This window comes from Monodon monoceros, unplaced genomic scaffold (assembly GCF_005190385.1).
Source record: "Monodon monoceros isolate NGI ecotype Baffin Bay Population unplaced genomic scaffold, NGI_Narwhal_1 Super_Scaffold_13, whole genome shotgun sequence".
NCBI classification, from domain to species: Eukaryota; Metazoa; Chordata; class Mammalia; order Artiodactyla; family Monodontidae; genus Monodon; species Monodon monoceros.
The window spans coordinates 27226453-27244006 of NW_021703769.1; the positions used below are offsets into that span (position 1 = coordinate 27226453).

The window sequence follows — 17554 nt, forward strand, 5'->3', positions numbered from 1 at the left end:
TCCTACGCTCTCCCCTCACTGACTTCTCTCCAGCCACACTGGCCTCTTGCTGCTTCTCATACACAAGACCCTCCACCTCAGTGTGTCCACATGCTGTGGACAGTGCTCCACTGCCTGGAACACTTCCTCCAGGTGCTGCCTGGTTCAGGTCTCTGCACAGATGTCACCTTCTCAGTGAGGCCTGCCCTGTTTAACACCATGGCCTTCCATCCCCACTCCCAAACCACTAGCCTTGCTCTCTTTTTTTATTTTGTCATGGTCCTTATAACTGCCAAACATACTATACATTTTACTTAGTGTGTTTTTTATTTATTGTCTTTTCTCCACCCCAGAATATCAACACTCTAGGGCAGGGATTACTGTTTACTTGTGAATGTATCCCCAGTGCCTAAAATAGTAGCTACCACTCAAGAGTGCTTTGCTGAGTAAATGGATGAGCTGCAGGAGGCCAGATATGGGGTTGTCCAGGTGGGGAAGCAGATGGGGCTCAGGAAGGAGCAGTAGTGGAGAGGCCAGGTTGAGTCAGTGTGGTCAGGCAGGAGGACATTCCATGGAAGTGACAGCTTGCTGCCCCTCTGGGGAGTCCTGAGGATGGGAGAGCGCAGGACAAGGCTTTGAAGATGCAAATACGGGGCGTCTCCCGGGCCTCCCTCCTTCCTGGTCTGGTGTGCCTCCGGCCCTGCCAGTAAACAGGATCTCTGGGCAACTGCCTGAGAACACTGCCCAGCGCCCCAGAGGCCTTGATTTGCTCCTTCCTGCGCTATAAATCGGGTGCCTTCCAGCTGTGACATCCTGGATGCTGCTGGGGAAGTGAGGCAGGATAGATTGGCTGCAAAGAGCTGTGCGTGGCCTCGAGCAGGGCACTGCACCTCAGTTTTCTTGTCAGCAAAATGGAAATGATAGGAGTATGGACTTCAGGGAGTGACCGTGAAGTCCAATGAGATGATGGCATGAAAGGCCCTGGTAGGGAATTCCTGGTGGTCCAGTGGTTAGGACTCCTCGCTTTTACTGCTGAGGGCCCGGGTTCAATCCCTGGTCAGGGAACTAAGATCCCACAAGCTGTGAGGTGTGGCCAAAAAAAAAAAAAAGTCCCTGGTAAACAGAGGTGCTGCATGGACCCGTGGTGTGTAAGAGGCACAGGGACCAAATCCCAGCTCCACCACTGAGCTCTGTCTCTTCACCTGTGAAACAGGGTTAAGTGAGTCATTAACTTCTAGGGTTTTTGAGAGATTCAAAATGTGGAGGAAATTCTAAGTGTTCAGTAGACATACAATAGTTGTTAGCTGTTATTAATGGTAATTATTCCAATAATGATAGAGATTAGAATGTTATTGAAAAGCCATTTGAGAGCCCAGAAACCTTGGTTCACACCCCAGAGAGGACCATGGACTTGACACAGCACAACTTCAGCCACATGACTTTGTGCAGCCTAGGAGTGGGGTGTGGGGAGTTCAAATCCAAGCCTCACCACTCCCCAGCTATGGACATGTAGACATATTATTTAATTGTTCTAGGCCTCAGTTTCCTCATCTGAGAATGGAGAATAATTGTACGTGCCTCTTACAATTGCCACAAGGATTGAGTGAGTTAAAATGTGCCCAGTACCTGGCCCTGTGCCCGGCACTTAGCAAGCAGCAAGAGGACCGTATGGGACAGTGTTATTCTGTTCATTCCACCAACGGGTAAACTGAGGCTCAGCCAGGAGAGCGCACTTGGTCCAAGTTATCAGTTGTGATGTTTATTGGGGCTGAATTGGGATTCGCTTCATCACAGCATTAGAAGCCCAAACCAGTGAACTCACTGTTTGTGAGCTATCCCCTTTAATCTCTTAGGGATTTTTTCAGTTAAATGGGAGTCCATGCCAATAACGTTAGAAAAATAGATAAAGGAAAAACTCAACACTGAGAAAATCTCATCCATGAACTTCTTTCTAGAGAGCTGGGAAAACACTTAGTCCTGGTATTAAAAAGGTCTTGGGCTCCAGTTTGAGATGTACTAAGCAAGGTAATAGGGAGTCCTTGAAGATTCTTGAGCATGGGAAGAATGAACTTAAAGGATATGTATCTGGGAGTGCATTTGGATTAATTTAAGTTACTGAGGTCTGTACATTGCTGGTGGGGTGCAAACTGGCACAAATATCTATGGAGCGTGGTTGGATTCCACAAATATCCCAGATATATTTGTAGAGCTCTTCCTTAACGACAGGTGCTGAGCAGGGCTGATGACTTGCCTCTGCCCCACACGTGATCTGGAGAGGAGACAGACAATAAACGAACACACAACTTGATACACCGCATGTTGTGGAGGAAGAAATGTTATGAAGAAACCAAAGCAGGATAAAGAGAAGAGCCTGAGTGGGAGGGGTGGTGTTTGATTTGAGGCACAGATGGAGTAAGGAGGAGACATGGAGACGTGCAGGGAGAGAGCATTTCGGGTAGAGGAAAAGTTAAGTGCAAAGGCCCTGGGATGGGAGCGTGCTTGGGTGGTTCAAATTCCTGCCAGGAGTTCGGATGGGAACATGCTTGGGTGGTTCAAATTCCTGCCAGGAGTTCGGATGGGAACATGCCTAGTGTTTTCAAAACTCTGTGGGACAGAGAAGGAGAGGGGAGAAGGAACCAGGTGAGAGAGGTCATGGGATCAGACACATAGGGCTTCAGAGTCATTGCAAGAATGTTTTACTCTGAGTAATGTGGGAGACCGTCAGAGGCTTCTGAGCAAAGGAGGAACAGAATCTCACTCAGGTTTTAAGGGGATGCTTCTGACTGCATGTGGAGAATGGACTGTGGGGGCCGGGGCAGAAGCTGGGAGCCCAGGAAGGAGGGTGACTGGTACCAGAATGGTGATGGTAGAGGTGGTGAGACGTGCTAAGATTCTGGATCTGTTATGAAGAGATGGAGCTCAGGGTTGATTGAAGGGTTGGCAATATCTGTCAAAATTGCAAGTGCACATATCCTTTGACTAGCATGTCTTCTTCTGGGACTTTTTCCTACATTCACACTTGCATATGGGGGAAGTGAACGTTAGCTGTGTGTAACAGGAGAACCGACCAGGCTGGATTCAGCCAAGTGTGGGTGGGGATGTGGAGACAGTGCTGGGGGAGTGGGTCCTGGAGCTGCCATCTGGAGAACAATCTGTCATGGTAAATATATATCTGATATATATATCAGAGTGTGTAAAAGATGGCCACCAATTCTTTGACATTGCTCCCATTGAGAGGTGATGTCTATGCACCTGCTCTCTGAATCTGTGCTGGCCCATGACTGTCTTCACCAGAAGAGATGTTGTGTCAGTTTCTAGGACCAGATCTTAAAAGACTAGCAGCTTCCATTTCCTCTTTCTTGGAATGATTACTTGGGGAGAAGCCAGCTGCTGTGAAAGAAGTCCAACCACTGTGAGACTGCCATGCTGCAAGGAAGTCCAGGTAGCTATGGAGAGGTGTCCTTTAGTGTGAGATGCCAAGGGTGGGGAAGCAGAGAAAGAGAGAGAGATTGAGAGAGAGGGAAAGAGAGAGAGAGCAGCCAGGCATATGAAGGCTGCAGACATGAGACAAGATGCCATCTTGGAAGGGAACCTCCAGCCCCAGCTGTCTCAGCCGACACCATATGGTTCAGAGATGAGCTGCCTAGCCAAGCCCTTTGTGAATTCCTGACCCACAAAATCACAAACAAGACAAAGTGTTGTTTTAAGCCTCTAAGTTGAGGGTAATTTTTTTTGTGGTACAAAAGATAACCAGAATACATATACCCTATGAACGACTCCTATTTGTCCAGACAAAATTCTCATACCGGCCCATCCAAGGACATGGCAGTGCTGTTGTGGTGGTAGAGACTTTGAGACCACCCAGGTGCTCATCACTGGAAAAGTAGAGAGGAAAATGTGGATGCAAACCAAGGAGTCCTAGTCAGCAATTAGAAGTCACAGGTCAAGCCACAAGCTGGATCGATATTAAACAGAGAATGGACACTAGAGCACACATAAATTAAAAATGCATACACAGAAAGCAACAATACACATGCAGGCACACTGTGTTCGTTATGTTCTACAAGAAGACTCACACCCCAAAGAACACACATGGAACCCATCAGAATGGGTCTACAGAGGTGCAGAAAATGGGAAGGGGAAATGAGATAAAAGGGAATAGAGGGAGAGAAATAAAACAAAGGAGGGGCACGTGGGGTCAAGATTGACAATCGGCCATGAACTGAGGAGTGTTTTTTTGTTTAACTCAACTCTCTACATTTGAAGCTTAAAATATAGTAATAAAAGTAAACAAAACAAATGTCTATAAATAGGGATTGGTTGAAAAAATTGCAGCACATTCACAGGATGACGAAGCCACGGAAAAGATGGAGAAGCTTGCTATGTACTAATATTTAAAAATCACCAAAGTGGGACTTCCCTGGTGGCGCAGTGGTTAAGAATCCGCCTGCCTAATACAGAGGACACGGGCTCAAGCCCTGGTCCAGGAAGATCCCACATGCCACGGAGCAACTAAGCCCGTGTGCCACAACTTCTGAGCCTGCACTCTAGAGCCTGTGAGTCACAACTGCTGAGCCCATGCACCTAGAGCCCGTGCTCCACAACAAGAGAAGCCACCGCAATGAGAAGCCCGTGCACCGCCACGAAGAATAGCCTCCGTTCGCCGCAACTAGAGAAAACCCGCACGCGGCAACGAAGACCCAATGCAGACAAAAATAAATAAATTAAATAAATAGGGCTTCCCTGGTGGCGCAGTGGTTAAGAATCCGCCTGCCAATGCAGGGGACACGGGTTCAAGCCCTGGTCCGGGAAGATCCCACACGCTGCGGAGCAACTAAGCCCGCGCGCCACAACTATTGAGCCTGCGCTCTAGAGCCCACGAGCCACAGCTACTGAGCCCACGTGCTGCAACTACTGAAGCCCGTGCGCCTGGAGCCCGTGCTCCGCAACAAGAGAAGCCACTGCAACGAGAAGCCGGCGCACCACAACGAAGAGTAGCCCCCGCTCGCCGCAACCAGACAAAGCCCATGTGCAGCAACAAAGACCCAACGCAGCCAAAATAAATAAATAAATATTTTTAAAAAATTAAATAAGTAAAATTTTTAAAAAACTTAAAAAAAAAGAAGAATCGCCAAAGTGTATTGAATAGGGGAAAAAGTGATATAGAAGCGTGTGTATAATATGCCTCCATTTGTGGGGAGAAGTAAAAGTGTATGTATTTTCATATATGCTTATAAATGAATGGTATCTCTGTGGAAGTATATTGCAGAAACTAATACAAGTGGGTGTTTCTGGGGAAAAGGGCCAGGTATTAGGGGACAGGAGTGGATGGGAGACTTCAGAAGAGCTGGCACCCAGGAGGTGTATTCAGAGAAGGGATCACCACCCACACTGGAACCATCTTCTCCAGGCAGGCCTGTGGCAGGTGCGGGGGCTTGGAGGGAAAGCAGAGCCCACCCTGACCTGCTCAGGGCTCTGACTCTGCCCCACCCATGACAGGACCTTGGCCAACAAGACCCTGTGTGGTTGGGCAGTGCCCACCTCTCTGCCCTCACTGGCTGCCTCCCTTGCCTTCTCCACCACTCACCCATCACTGCTCCCCTTCTCCACTCCCCATCTCCAGCTGTGTTTTTATTTATTTATTTTTTAATTATTATTTTTATAATTTATTTATTTTTGGCTGTGTTGGGTCTTCGTTGCTATGTGCGGGCTTTCTCTAGTTGCTGCAAGCAGGGATTACTCTTTGTCACGGTGCACGGGCTTCTCATTGCAGTGGCTTCTCTTGTTGAGGAGCATGGGCTCTAGACGCGTGGGCTTCAGTAGTTGTGGCTCATGGGCTCTAGAGCGCAGGCTTAGTAGTTGTGGTGTACAGGCTTAGTTGCTCCGTGGCATGTGGGATCTTCCCGGACCAGGGCTCAAACGTGTGTCTGCTGCATTGGCAGGCGGGTTCTTAACCACTGCGCCACCAGGGAAGCCCCCCAGCTGTGTTTTTAAACACCCAAAGAGCTACAGAGAATAATATAACAAAACCCAGTTCTTATCACCCAGTTTAAGGAAGAAAATGTGAAACACAATTGAGAGCATTTTTTTTTTCCGACTGCACCCTGTGGCTTGCAGGATCTATAGTTCCACAACTGGGGGTGGAACCCGTGCTCCTAGCAGTGGAAGCATGGAGTCTTAACCACTGGACCGCCAGGGAAGTCCCAAGAGAGAGTAGTGGTTTTAAAATATGTCCACGAATTCTTTGAAACTCTTTCCTTCAGAAGGGGGCACCTGATTCCCCATACCTTTGAGTGTGGGCGGGGCTTAGTGACTCCCTTCTGATGAAGAGAATGGGGTGGAAGTTGAGGCTAGGTCCTAAAAAGGATACAGCTTCAGCCCAGATGTCTGTCTGTCAATGCTCTCTTTTGGAGTCCAGTCTCCATGCTGTGATGGCATCCAGGTCACATAGAGAGGAACCGAGTCCCTCTCTTCTCCTCTCCCTCCCACCCCTGGCCAACAACCAGCACCAACTTGCCAGCCATGCAAATGAGCCCCTTTGGCAGCAGACTCCCCAGCCCCAGTCAGGCCTTCAGATGACTGCAGCCCCAGTTGACATCCGAAGGAAAACTCCCGAGGACCAGAACCACCAGCTAAATCACTCCCCAATTCCTGACCCATGAAAGCTGTGAGATATAATAAATGACTACTGCTGTTTTAAAACGCCATGTTATGAGGTTATTTGTTATGCAGAATAGATAGCTAATACAGAAGGCCCCTGGTATCCCTTCCCTCTCCACTCCAAGGAAACCCCTCTATTGATACCTATTATTCCCAGGAATGTTTTAACTTTTACTATTGTATCGGTATAAATCCTTATAAAATGTATAGGATGACTGTATTTAATTCTCAAAAGTGTATAGAAAGTGTCCATTACATAATACGTACATTTGTATTTATAATATGTATCCTATCTCACTTGCCTTTTTTTCTTCCACGGCATGCTTTGGAGATGCATCTGTGTTGAGGCAGGCGGCTGCAAGTCCTTGTGGCTGCTGTACAGTGTTCTATTATATTAATAAACCACAGTGTATTATCCAGAGCTCCACGTCGGTAGACATTTGGGTTGTTTCTGGGTTTTGCTGTTACAAACAACAGTGTTCGTAACATCTAGTCACCCTCTACTCCTCTTCACGTGGCAACTTTTTTTTTTTGCGGTACGCGGGCCTCTCACTGTTGTGGCCTCTCCTGTTGCAGAGCACAGGCTCTGGATGCGCAGGCTCAGCGGCCATGGCCCACGGGCCCAGCCGCTCCGCGGCATGTGGGATCTTCCCGGACCGGGGAACGAACCCGTGTCCCCTGCATCGGCAGGCGGACTCTCAACCACTGCGCCACCAGGGAAGCCCACGTGGCAACTTTTTGTTCTTTGAAATCTCAACTGTAATGTCACCTCGCTGGTCACCCCTCCTAGCTCTCGGGCTCTCTGTCCCCCCAGAGCTCCCCAAAGCTGGCCTCTATTGGTGCTCCCTCGATTTTTCCTTCTAGTACCTAGTGTGCTTGGTCAGCCTTCGGTTCTATGGTCCTTTCCCTGAGCTGGAGAGCAGCTCCATGAGATGAGATTTCCTCCCCGTACCCGCACCGCCCCCCCACAAACCTAGCATAGGGCCTGAAACACAGTAGGTCCTCCGCAAAAAGTGGTGTATTAGGAATGGCTGAGAATAGCTTCCTCGCTTTGGGCCTGAGTTTCCCCATCTGCATGGTAAAAACATTAGATGAATTTTGGGGTGACTTTTATTCAGCTTTTGAGAGGGGCCTCAGTGGCCACAGCAAGGTAGAGAGGAGAGATCTTCAGCTTTCAGCAGAGCCCCTGTTCTTTCCCTATGTCCTAGCTTGGTCTCCACGGGAGATTTTGTTTGGAGGGGAATAGCTACCATTTACTGAGCCCTTACTACGTGATGGGCGTGTTCTAAGCTGGCACATGCATTTTCTCATTTCAGCCACTCATTAACCCTCGGAAGTAGACACTACTATGCTCCTCTTGTTACAGAGAGGGTAAGTAACTTGTCATGGGACTAGCAAATGAGGGAGTGAGATTTGAGCCAGAAGAGACTGGCTCTAGAGCCCGACTGTCTAACCACTGACCCACGCTGCCTTGGTGGTACCCCAGCTTTAGAGATGGGGTGGGGGGCGGAGGAGGAGGAACGAGAAGGACATGGAGAAAGGAAGGTAAAGGGAAGGCTGACAGCCACTCTTCTGAAGGCCCTCACCAGCGAGAGCATCCTGGTGTCCTCAGTTACTTCCCCAGCCCCCTGTCCCTCAGCCCTGATGGCTTTAAGACGTCCCGCCTCCCCCCATTTGGCTCCCTAGCCCAGCTCCAGGCCCCAGTGGGGTCCTGCCGTGTTTCAGCAGCTCACAGCTCTCGCCCTGCATCTCCTTCCAGGTGCCTGGACACTAAACCCCAGAAGCTGAGGTCTGGAGTCACAGCCCAACTCCAGCGAGGGACAGGAGGGTCTTTCCAAACCAGCACCTTGTACTTTCCCAGGAACATCAGAGGATGGAAATATGGTGAATTCAAAAGGGCGTCTGTCTCTCTGGACTCCTGGGCCCTGGGACGGGCTGTAGAGCTGGGGTATGTGTTCATAGCTGCCTCAGCCTCAGGGGGTTCTGGTCCAGAATGGGTGGGCCCCTGGATCCGGATGGTACCTGCTCCCTGGAGGACAGCATCCCCAGGGACTAGGAGGGAGGTTCCTGAACGTGAGTCCTGAAGAGTCCCTGGCATCTTGAGATTCTGGTGTTCTTTTGCATGACTTCTGAGCCTGTCCGCCTAGCTGTCTTCCTTCTCTTCCTCCCTTTTTTCATTTATTTCCAAACTGTACGTGGTTCCAGGAACTGAATCTTCCTTTTATTCATTCAACAAATCTTTATCGAGGGCCTACTGTGTGCCAGGCACTGTTCAGGCACTGGGGAAACAGCCATGAGCAAAAGTGACAAATATCCTGACACCTAGGAAATGTGCCCTCTCTTTGTAACAGACAATTAAGAAAAGTAAGTAAGTCAGGAGAAAAATTAAGAAGAGAAGAAGGTACAAACTTTTGGGTAGGGTGGCCAGGAGAAGCCTCGGTGAGAAGTTGACAACTGAGAACAGACTTGAAGGAAGAGGAATCCGGGCAAAAGGAGTGGCAAGTGCAAAGGCCCTGAGGTGGCAGAGTGCCTGGGAGGCACAGCAAAGAGGCAGGTGTTGCTGCGGTGGAGTGAATGAGGGGAAGGGGAGGAGGGAACAAGGAGAAGGAAGTGGAGGAACAGATCCCTGAGGGCCTGGTGGTCATTGAAAGGGAGTGGGCATTTATTCTAACATTTTTCCCCAATGGCACTTACTTACTGGGGGTTTTGAGCAGAGACACAATCAGATTTAGACTTTGAGACAATCCTTCTGGCTACTGAGTGGAGGAGAGAAGGGAGTAGAGGCAAAGACCAGCGAAACTGCTGCTGACCAATCCCTGTGGGAGATGAGGGAGGCTTGGCGAGTGATGGTGGGAGGAAGTGGCTGCATCCTGGATCTATTCTGTAGGTAGATCCAACATGATTTGCTGATATCCACTGCTAAATGTGAGAGCAGGGGACAAGTCCAGAATGACTTTGAGCTTTTAGGTCTGATGGAAGGGAAGGAAGGCTGGGTTGGGGGAGGCTGGCTGCAGCAGGTTTGGGACAGATTTGGTCTGAGTCGCTGATAGACATCCTTGGGAAACATGGAGGCAGCACTTCAGGGGTGAGACCTGGTCTGGGGATACACACTGGGCATCGAAAGACTGGATGAGAGCGCTTAGAGGGAGGGAGTCGATAGAAAAGAAGAGGCTACAATGTAAGCACTTTCTACAAGGATGAAAGTATATGCAAGTACATCAGCTGTTTATTTGATTGAGATTTAGTTAGTAAATTGATACTTACACAATTCTAAGTGTTTCTCAAGTAATAACTTATTTAATCTTCAAAACTGTCCTGTGAGGTAGGTACTACTAATATTACCACCATCTTACAGAGATTAAGAAATGGAGGCACAGAGAGGTTAAGTGACTTGCCTAAGGTCACAGAGCTGCTAGGAGGTGGACCCAGGCTTTGAATCCAACAGTCGAAGTCCAGAGTCCTTGTGCTTTGCCACCACCGCATGCTGCTTGCACCACGATGTAGCAGTCCCACACAAGTGGGTGCCCACCATGGTTTCAGGTAGGGGGAAGAAGAGTGGGGATTGAGGAGAAAAATGGGAAAAAAATACAATGAAGCCTGTGATGACAATGAGCTATGATTTGAGAAATGGGATTAACTCCATTCTCTGCACCGATACAAAAAGGAAGGAGAGAAGAAGTAGAAGCGGGGAGGGAGAGGAGGAGGTGGTGGGGGAAAGGGGGAGGAGGAGAAGGAGAAGGGGAAAAGAAAAGAAAAAGGAGAGAAAGGAGAAGAAGGGGGAATGAGGAGGAGGAGGTGGTGGCAGAGGAGGAAGAGGAAGAAGAAGGGTAGAGAAGAAGGGAAAAGTATTTTATTTTTATTGTTTAATTAAAAGTTTTTTACTTTTTATTTTATTAAAAAAATTTTAATTTTAATACAATTTTTCAAGGTTACACTCCATTTACAGTTATTACAAAATATTGTTTATATCGCCCACGTTGTACAATACATCCTGGTTGTTTATCTTACACCCAATAGCTCTTACCTCCCACTCTCCCACCCCTATTTTTAGCACCTCCCCCCCCCAGGAAAAAGTCTTTAGCTGGTCTCCTGGGGCATAATCATAATGACTCTGGGCATCTAAGGCCCTTCCCAGCTGGGCTTGGCTGCTTCTTCAGTCTTGTTTCCTGACCCTTCCAACCGTGTTCCAGTCATCCCAGGTCATACCCTGTCCCCAGGACCCACTTGTCCCTACCTTTGAGCCTTTGCTTGTGCTGATTCCTCAGTCAAGAGTGCCCTTTCCTCATTGCAGCATTATTTATAGTAGCCAAGATGTGGAAACAACCTAAGTGTCCACTGATGGATGAATAAATAAAGAAAATGTGGTATACATATGATGGAATATTATTCAGCCATTAAAAAAGAATGAAATCTTGCCACTTGCAATAACATGGATGGACTTCGAGGGCATTATGCTAAGTGAAATAAGTCAGACAGAGAGAGACACGTACCATGTGATCTCACTCAGAGGTGTAATCTAAAAAAAACAAAAACCTAAAAAAGCTCATAGACACAGGGAACAGATTGGTGGTTGCCAGAGGCAAGAGGCTAAGGGGATGGGTGTGGGAGAAATGGGTGAAGGAGGTCAAAGGGCACAAACTTCCAGTTATGAAATAAATAAGTCCTGGGGATGTAATGTACAGCGTGGTGACTATAGTTAATAATACTGTATTGCATATTTGAAAGTTGCTAAGAGAGTAGACCTTAAAAGTTCTCATCACAAGAAAAAAGATTTTATAACTATGTTAAGGTGACAGACGTTAACTAGACTTATTGTGATCATTTTGCAATGTATACATATATCAAATCATTATGCTGTACACCTGAAACTAATATAAAGTTATATGTCAAATATACCTCAATTAAAAGAAAATAAGGATGATATCGACCACCTTTTTTAAAAATATATTTATTCATTTATTTGGCTGTGCCAGGGCTTCACTGCGGCACGTGGGATCTTCTTTTAGTTGCGGCACGCGGGATCTAGTTCCCTGACCAGGATTCGAACCTGGGCCCCCTGCGTTGGGAGCACGGAGTCTTAACCACTGGACTACCAGGGAAGTTCCACCTCAATTTTTTTAAATGAAAAAGAAAAAGGGAACTACAAAGCAGAAAAAAAAAAAAAAAAGGATGCCCTTTCCCTCTTTCTTCATTTCAGGAACTCCTACACATCCATCAAATCCCACTAAAGGTTCTCTCCTAGGTGAAACTTTTTCCTGCCTTCCACTCCTTTGGGCTCCCACAGCCCTTTGCACTTCTCTTTTCTGGTTTGGTTGGCTTACCTGCGGGTCTCCCCTGATGGCCAATGAGCCTCTGGAGGGCAGAAACTGGGTCTGGCTCATCTCTGTTAGTCCCCCTGCCAAACCCAGAGCCTGGCACGTGGTGGGTACTCCATAAGGGCAGAGATCATCCCATTTCACCTTTATAGCTTCAGTGGCTGGTTGAGAGGAGGTGCTTGATACATGTTGTTGGACAGATAAATTAATGAATGAATGCTTGATGGAAGGGTGAATAATGACATCAGGCTACTTTTCCAATAGCAGCAAAATCTCAGTGCTGAGAAAACAATTCACAGCCCTCAATTCATAGCCTAGAATTCTGATTCCCAGGCCCTTCGTTCCTAGAGCTATAGAATGTTGTTGAAGAAGAGTCCCTGGCATCACTCCTTCCAGCTGGGTGACCTTGGACAAATTGCTTCATTCTGTGCCGCGGTGTCCTCATCTGCCCAAAGGGGAGATAGTCACACCTTTCTCATGGGGCTGTTATGTGGATGAAATCTGACCGTGTGTACCAGGCACTTAGCACAGCATCTGGACACCAAGTATGCCCACTAAATGTTAGTTCTGCCAAGTCTCTACTTGACTTTTTATTTTGAAACAATTTCAGGCTTGCAGAAAGGTTGCAAAAATAGTACAAAGAATTCCTGTGTGCCCTTCATCCAGGTTCCTCAAATGTTAACATTTTATTACCCTTGCTTTACCATTCTGTCTCTGCATACATTTTTGTCTAAACTGCTGGGAGTAAATTGCAGACATGATGCCTCTTTACCTCTAAATGACTTTATGTGTATTTTCTAAAAATAAGGACATTCTCTTACAAAACCACAGTACAGATACAAAAAACAGGACATTAACATTGATACAATACTACTGTCTACATTTAGACCTATTGAAATGTTGCCAATTATTCCACTAATGTCCTTTAAAGCAAACAAACAAAAAACTTTTTTTTTCTGATCCAGCCTGCAATCAAGGATACATATTCCCTTTAGTTTTTATGACTCTTTAGTCTCTTTGTGTGGAACAGCTCCTCAGTTTTTCTTTGACTTTTATGACCTTGACATCTTTTGAATGTGTATAGGCTACTTGTCTTGTCAATTGTCCCTCTATTTGGATTTTTTTTTAATCTTTCCTTATGATTGGATTCATATTAAGTGCTTCAGGCAATAAGACCACAGAAGTGATGCTGTGTACTTCACAGAGCTCCTATCGGGGGCATATGATGTCAATTTGCCCCACTACTATCAACGTCCACTTTGATCACTTGGTTAAGGTGGGCTCTGCCAATTTTGCCCACTGTAGAGTTACTATTTTTCCCTTCATCATTAATAAATATCTGTGGGGAGACACACTGAGACTCTGAAGATATTCTGCTTCTCTTCATACTTCCTACCCATGTACATCCTAGCAGGATGATATATTTTGCATTAAACATAGTTCCTATTTGACCAAAGAAGACATGAACATGGACCAATAATTCAACAGTACAAAAGAGTATGAGTCTCTCTCCTACCCCATCCCAGCCACCAGTTCCTCTCCCTCAGCCGCCCCTATTTCTGCTGTTCTTTGTGTCCTTCCAGAAGCGTTCTATGCACACTATATACACTAGGCAGGCGAATACACTCGTGTACCTCTTTGAGAGCTAGATGCACACAGAATGTAGCTGAATACACACATTGCTCTGCATCTTGCTTTATTTCACTTAACATTTTGGAGACCATTTTATATTTGCACATAAAGAAAGATCTCTTGCTGATTTTAGAACCTTATTTCCACCTGAGATGCAATCCCTTCATGTTCACAAATAAGGAAACCGAGACCCAGAGTGGGGAAGGAACAGGTCCCCAAAATTAGAAGGTGAAGCAAACCTGGAAAGCAGCCTGGGACTCCTCCACAAAAGAGTGGCCGGGTCTCCCCACTGGGGAGCCAGGCCTTCCAGAGGCTGCCCCAACAAGATGCCAGACCCAGGCTCACAACCCTGTTCTCCTTCTTAGCTCTCGTTAGGGACTACCCTGCAGCTTCCTGCTGGGCCGGGCCTTGGGAGCCCCATTGATCCTCTGACAGCCCAAGACAGATCGTCGGGGAGTGTGTATTCAGGTGCAGGCTGAGCACATGGAGGCCAGATGAGAACGGGGTGGGGGGGGTCAGGGGCCCACTTGGGTGGGGGAGAGGCCTGAGGAGGCGAGGAGAGAGGATCCCACAGACACCTGCCTCCTCTCTCCCTCCCCCTACATCCTGCCCTCCTTGGGGTTGCTGCTCCCCCAGCCCCCTCTCACCAGGCAGTGCCGTCCAGGGGGACGGGGCAGGGCTCACCCACATCCTCTCCTCTCCCTCTGGCCTGGATGTAGTGGAAAGAAGTTAGGATATGGAGTGAGCTCGGCTTGGTCTGATCGCAGCTCAGGCTCTCCTGTGAAAAGACAGCCTCAGTCTCCTCCAGGCAAGGAAGAGGGAACACGTTCTGCACGGTCCAGCAGGCAGTGCCGCAGGCTGGGTACTGTCTCCACAACTGCCCCATCGGTCTCTTAAAACGCCCACTGCTCGTCCCTCTCTGGTTATGGAGACTCACCTTCCCTCCCCAGAAGAAATGTGGAACTGGGCCAGGCCTGCTGACCCAAGAGGCCTCCTGGCACAAGTCCCCTGGGGCCGCTGAGTCTTTGTGTTCGCAGCCATGGGCCAGTCTCTGCCCCGAGGTTCAGGTGATGGGTGATCACTCCCTGATGAGGCGGGCCCCCAGCCCTGCCTCTTCTCCTTTCTCCTTTGCAGAAATCTGCCCCCCTGTGGCTACCAGAAGGCAGTGTGGACCCCAGAGTGGAGGGTCTATCTAGATGCCCTGTGACCCCCAAAAGCCCTTTAGTTGACACATGCATCCCAAGTGAGTACCTGAGCAGTGTGTGGTGTGCAAGGGGGTGGGGGGATCGGGGTGGGGGCAGGCTGGAGGTGGAAGTGGACTGAGAGAGAGGGATGCAGGGAGAGGAGTGGGGCTCAGTGAGAGAAGAGGGGCTTCAAAGGAGACGTGAGTGCAGAGAGAGGAATGAGGATTCAGTGAAATACACAGGGACTTGGTGAGGGTGAGAGGGTCTCAGAGAGAGGCTGGGGGCACAGAGAGGAAGCTGGCAGAACAGAAGGAGGTGGGGCTCAGAAGGGGAGCTGTACACTGAGAGGGGAATGGGGCCTGGGGGCATGAAGACTCAGGTAGGGGAACAAGGGACAAAGGGGAGAATCGATCTGGGGAGGGGTGGGTGCCCACCATCCACTGCAGCTCAGGGAGGAGGAGGCCGGGCCTCTGGAGGGCGGCACCAGAACAAAGCCCGGGGGAGCAGCCCGTTCAGAAGCCCGCCTTCCCAGCTGACAGACCCTGAGCTAATTATCTTTAATGAGCAGCTGGGCCCCCTTTCCTGGGATTTGCATTTGCAGTGGTAATCAGCACAGCAGCACCTCTGTGGATGGCAGCCGGGACTAGCCTTCCCGGGGGGGGGGTGGGGGACGATTCCAGGAGCTGAGGTAAAGTCGCAGGAGGGGCTTCCCTGGCCTCGCACAGGGCTGGGGGAGGTGTCATTTTGCCTCCCCTGCAGATTAGGGGATTTTGGAAGTCAACGTCCACTGGAGGCAGGGGCTGGCATCAATTATCCATCTCAGCCATGGCCAGGGGTGCGGGTCCTGGGGAGGGTACCGGGGTTGTAGCCCTCACAAATCCTAGGATATTAGGCTTGGAGCCCCTTAGATAGTGCAGCTAGCCACCGTTGCAGAAATGAGGGAATGGGCCAGAGAGGGGCAGTGTGTTGCTCAAGGTCACACAGCACAACAGAAACGCTTGTGAGCCTGTCTGTGGCAGCCACTGTCCTAAGCCCATTCCTGAGTCCTCACTAGCAGCCCCATGAGTTAGTAAAAATAGTCGTCCTATTATTAACCCCATTTTACAGATGAGGACTGAGCAGTCACATAGCCTGGAGGCCTCACAGCTGGTCCCTGCAAGGGTAGTAGGGCTCTCAGACCTGGGCTTCCCCTGACTATGGGGGCTGACAGTGCCTCTCTCCCCCTCATTCCCCTCTCTGCAGGGATGCCAGTATGTTTTGTGCCCCTGGCAGGGTTGGGAGGTGAGACTTAAGTATAAATAAATAAACAGGGAGCAGATGGTGGGGGGGGATGGGGGACAGGCAGGGGCAGGGCCAGGGCCTCCTACTTCTCCCTGGGAAAACATTACTGGGCCAGAGCAAATGGATTCCAGACTTAGGGCCTAAGAGCCCCCTCCTCAGCCCTGCTCTCTTGTCTGCTGGTCTGGGACCTGGCCCAGCCCTTGGGAGAAATGGTGGGCTGGGGCCCTGAATCCTAGGTTCTGCCCATCTCTCATTTCCTCTCTTCTTCCTGTGTGACCTTGAGAAAGTCATTTTACCTCTCTGTGCCTCCATTTCCCGATCTGTCAAATGAGTGGAAGGAGAATGAGTGGAAGGAGGTGGTCAAGTTTCTGCTCAAGGGCCACCTCCTCAGGGAAGCCTTCCTTGATTACCCCGGGAAGACTCTGTTAGAGCAACAGCTTAGAGTATCAAGGAGAATATGGGTATTTGTGTCTTTCATCCCACAACAATCTATTCAACAGATATTTGCTCACAGTCTACTATGTGCTGGCCACTATGCTACCCTCAAGGCTGAGAGTTTTTCTCCATAGCTCCAGGAGCTGGCCCACAATAGCTAATAAACACCTGTTTTGTAAATGAATGAATGAGTGGGTGGATGAAAGTGGAGATGAGAAGCTGTGATGTTTCCCAAATATGGAAACTGCATCAGTGGGGTGATGGTGGGAGTGGACCAAAGATGATGTGGGTGAACAGCAACAAGGTATTAAATAACAAATTCACCATGAGAAAGTCATTTACTGTCTCCCAGATTTTCCAAGGCCAAGGAGAAATTCTCCAAGGATGCTGGTAACACCTTTCTAACACCTGTGGATCACTGGTGTGCTCTCACTCTCTCTTTCTCTCTCTCTCTCATCTGGAGATAGCTGGACCCAGAACTTCTACAGGCAATGGTATTCAGCTAGAATTTGAGAACACTGTTTTGTTTCCATTTTACTCATTTTTGTCACTTTTTATTTGTGGTAAGGGATCCTGATTTTCCATTTATGTTTGGATAACACTGGTGGGAATGCAAACTGGTCCTGGAGAAACTTTGGAGAAGTGTTGGCATTTTCTGATAAAGTGATTGTCTGGGACCAGGCTGGTGCTGGGGGCCTGATGTCACAAGGGAACTTGTGACAGTGATGGAAACGTTCTCTGTTTTGATTGAGGTGGTGGTTACATGGGTGTGTATATTTGTTAAAATGTGTTGCACTGTACACTTTAAATGGATGCATTTTATTGTGTGTAAATTATACCTCAATAAAGTTGATTTAAAAACACATATATTGAATATATTTAAATTTCAGTCGGCCTCCCAAGGCTGACTGAAGATATTATGTACATAATATATATATTTAAGATATTAAGCACAGAAGCCCTGTGCGCATGGCCAAGTCATGAAAGTTGTCCAACACACAGCACAGTTTGGGAAACATGGAGTCAATGAATAAATGGATAGATAGAAGACAGAATAGTGAACGAATG

At 48.4% G+C, this 17554-nt stretch overlaps 1 non-coding gene across 1 annotated transcript; it reads right to left on the reverse strand.

The window, feature by feature from the left end:
• Positions 1–11665: 11665 nt before the first annotated feature.
• TRNAG-CCC lies at positions 11666–11738 on the reverse strand. Its single transcript has one exon. It is a non-coding gene; the product is annotated as a tRNA-Gly (tRNA).
• Between the last annotated feature and the right edge of the window lie 5816 nt (positions 11739–17554).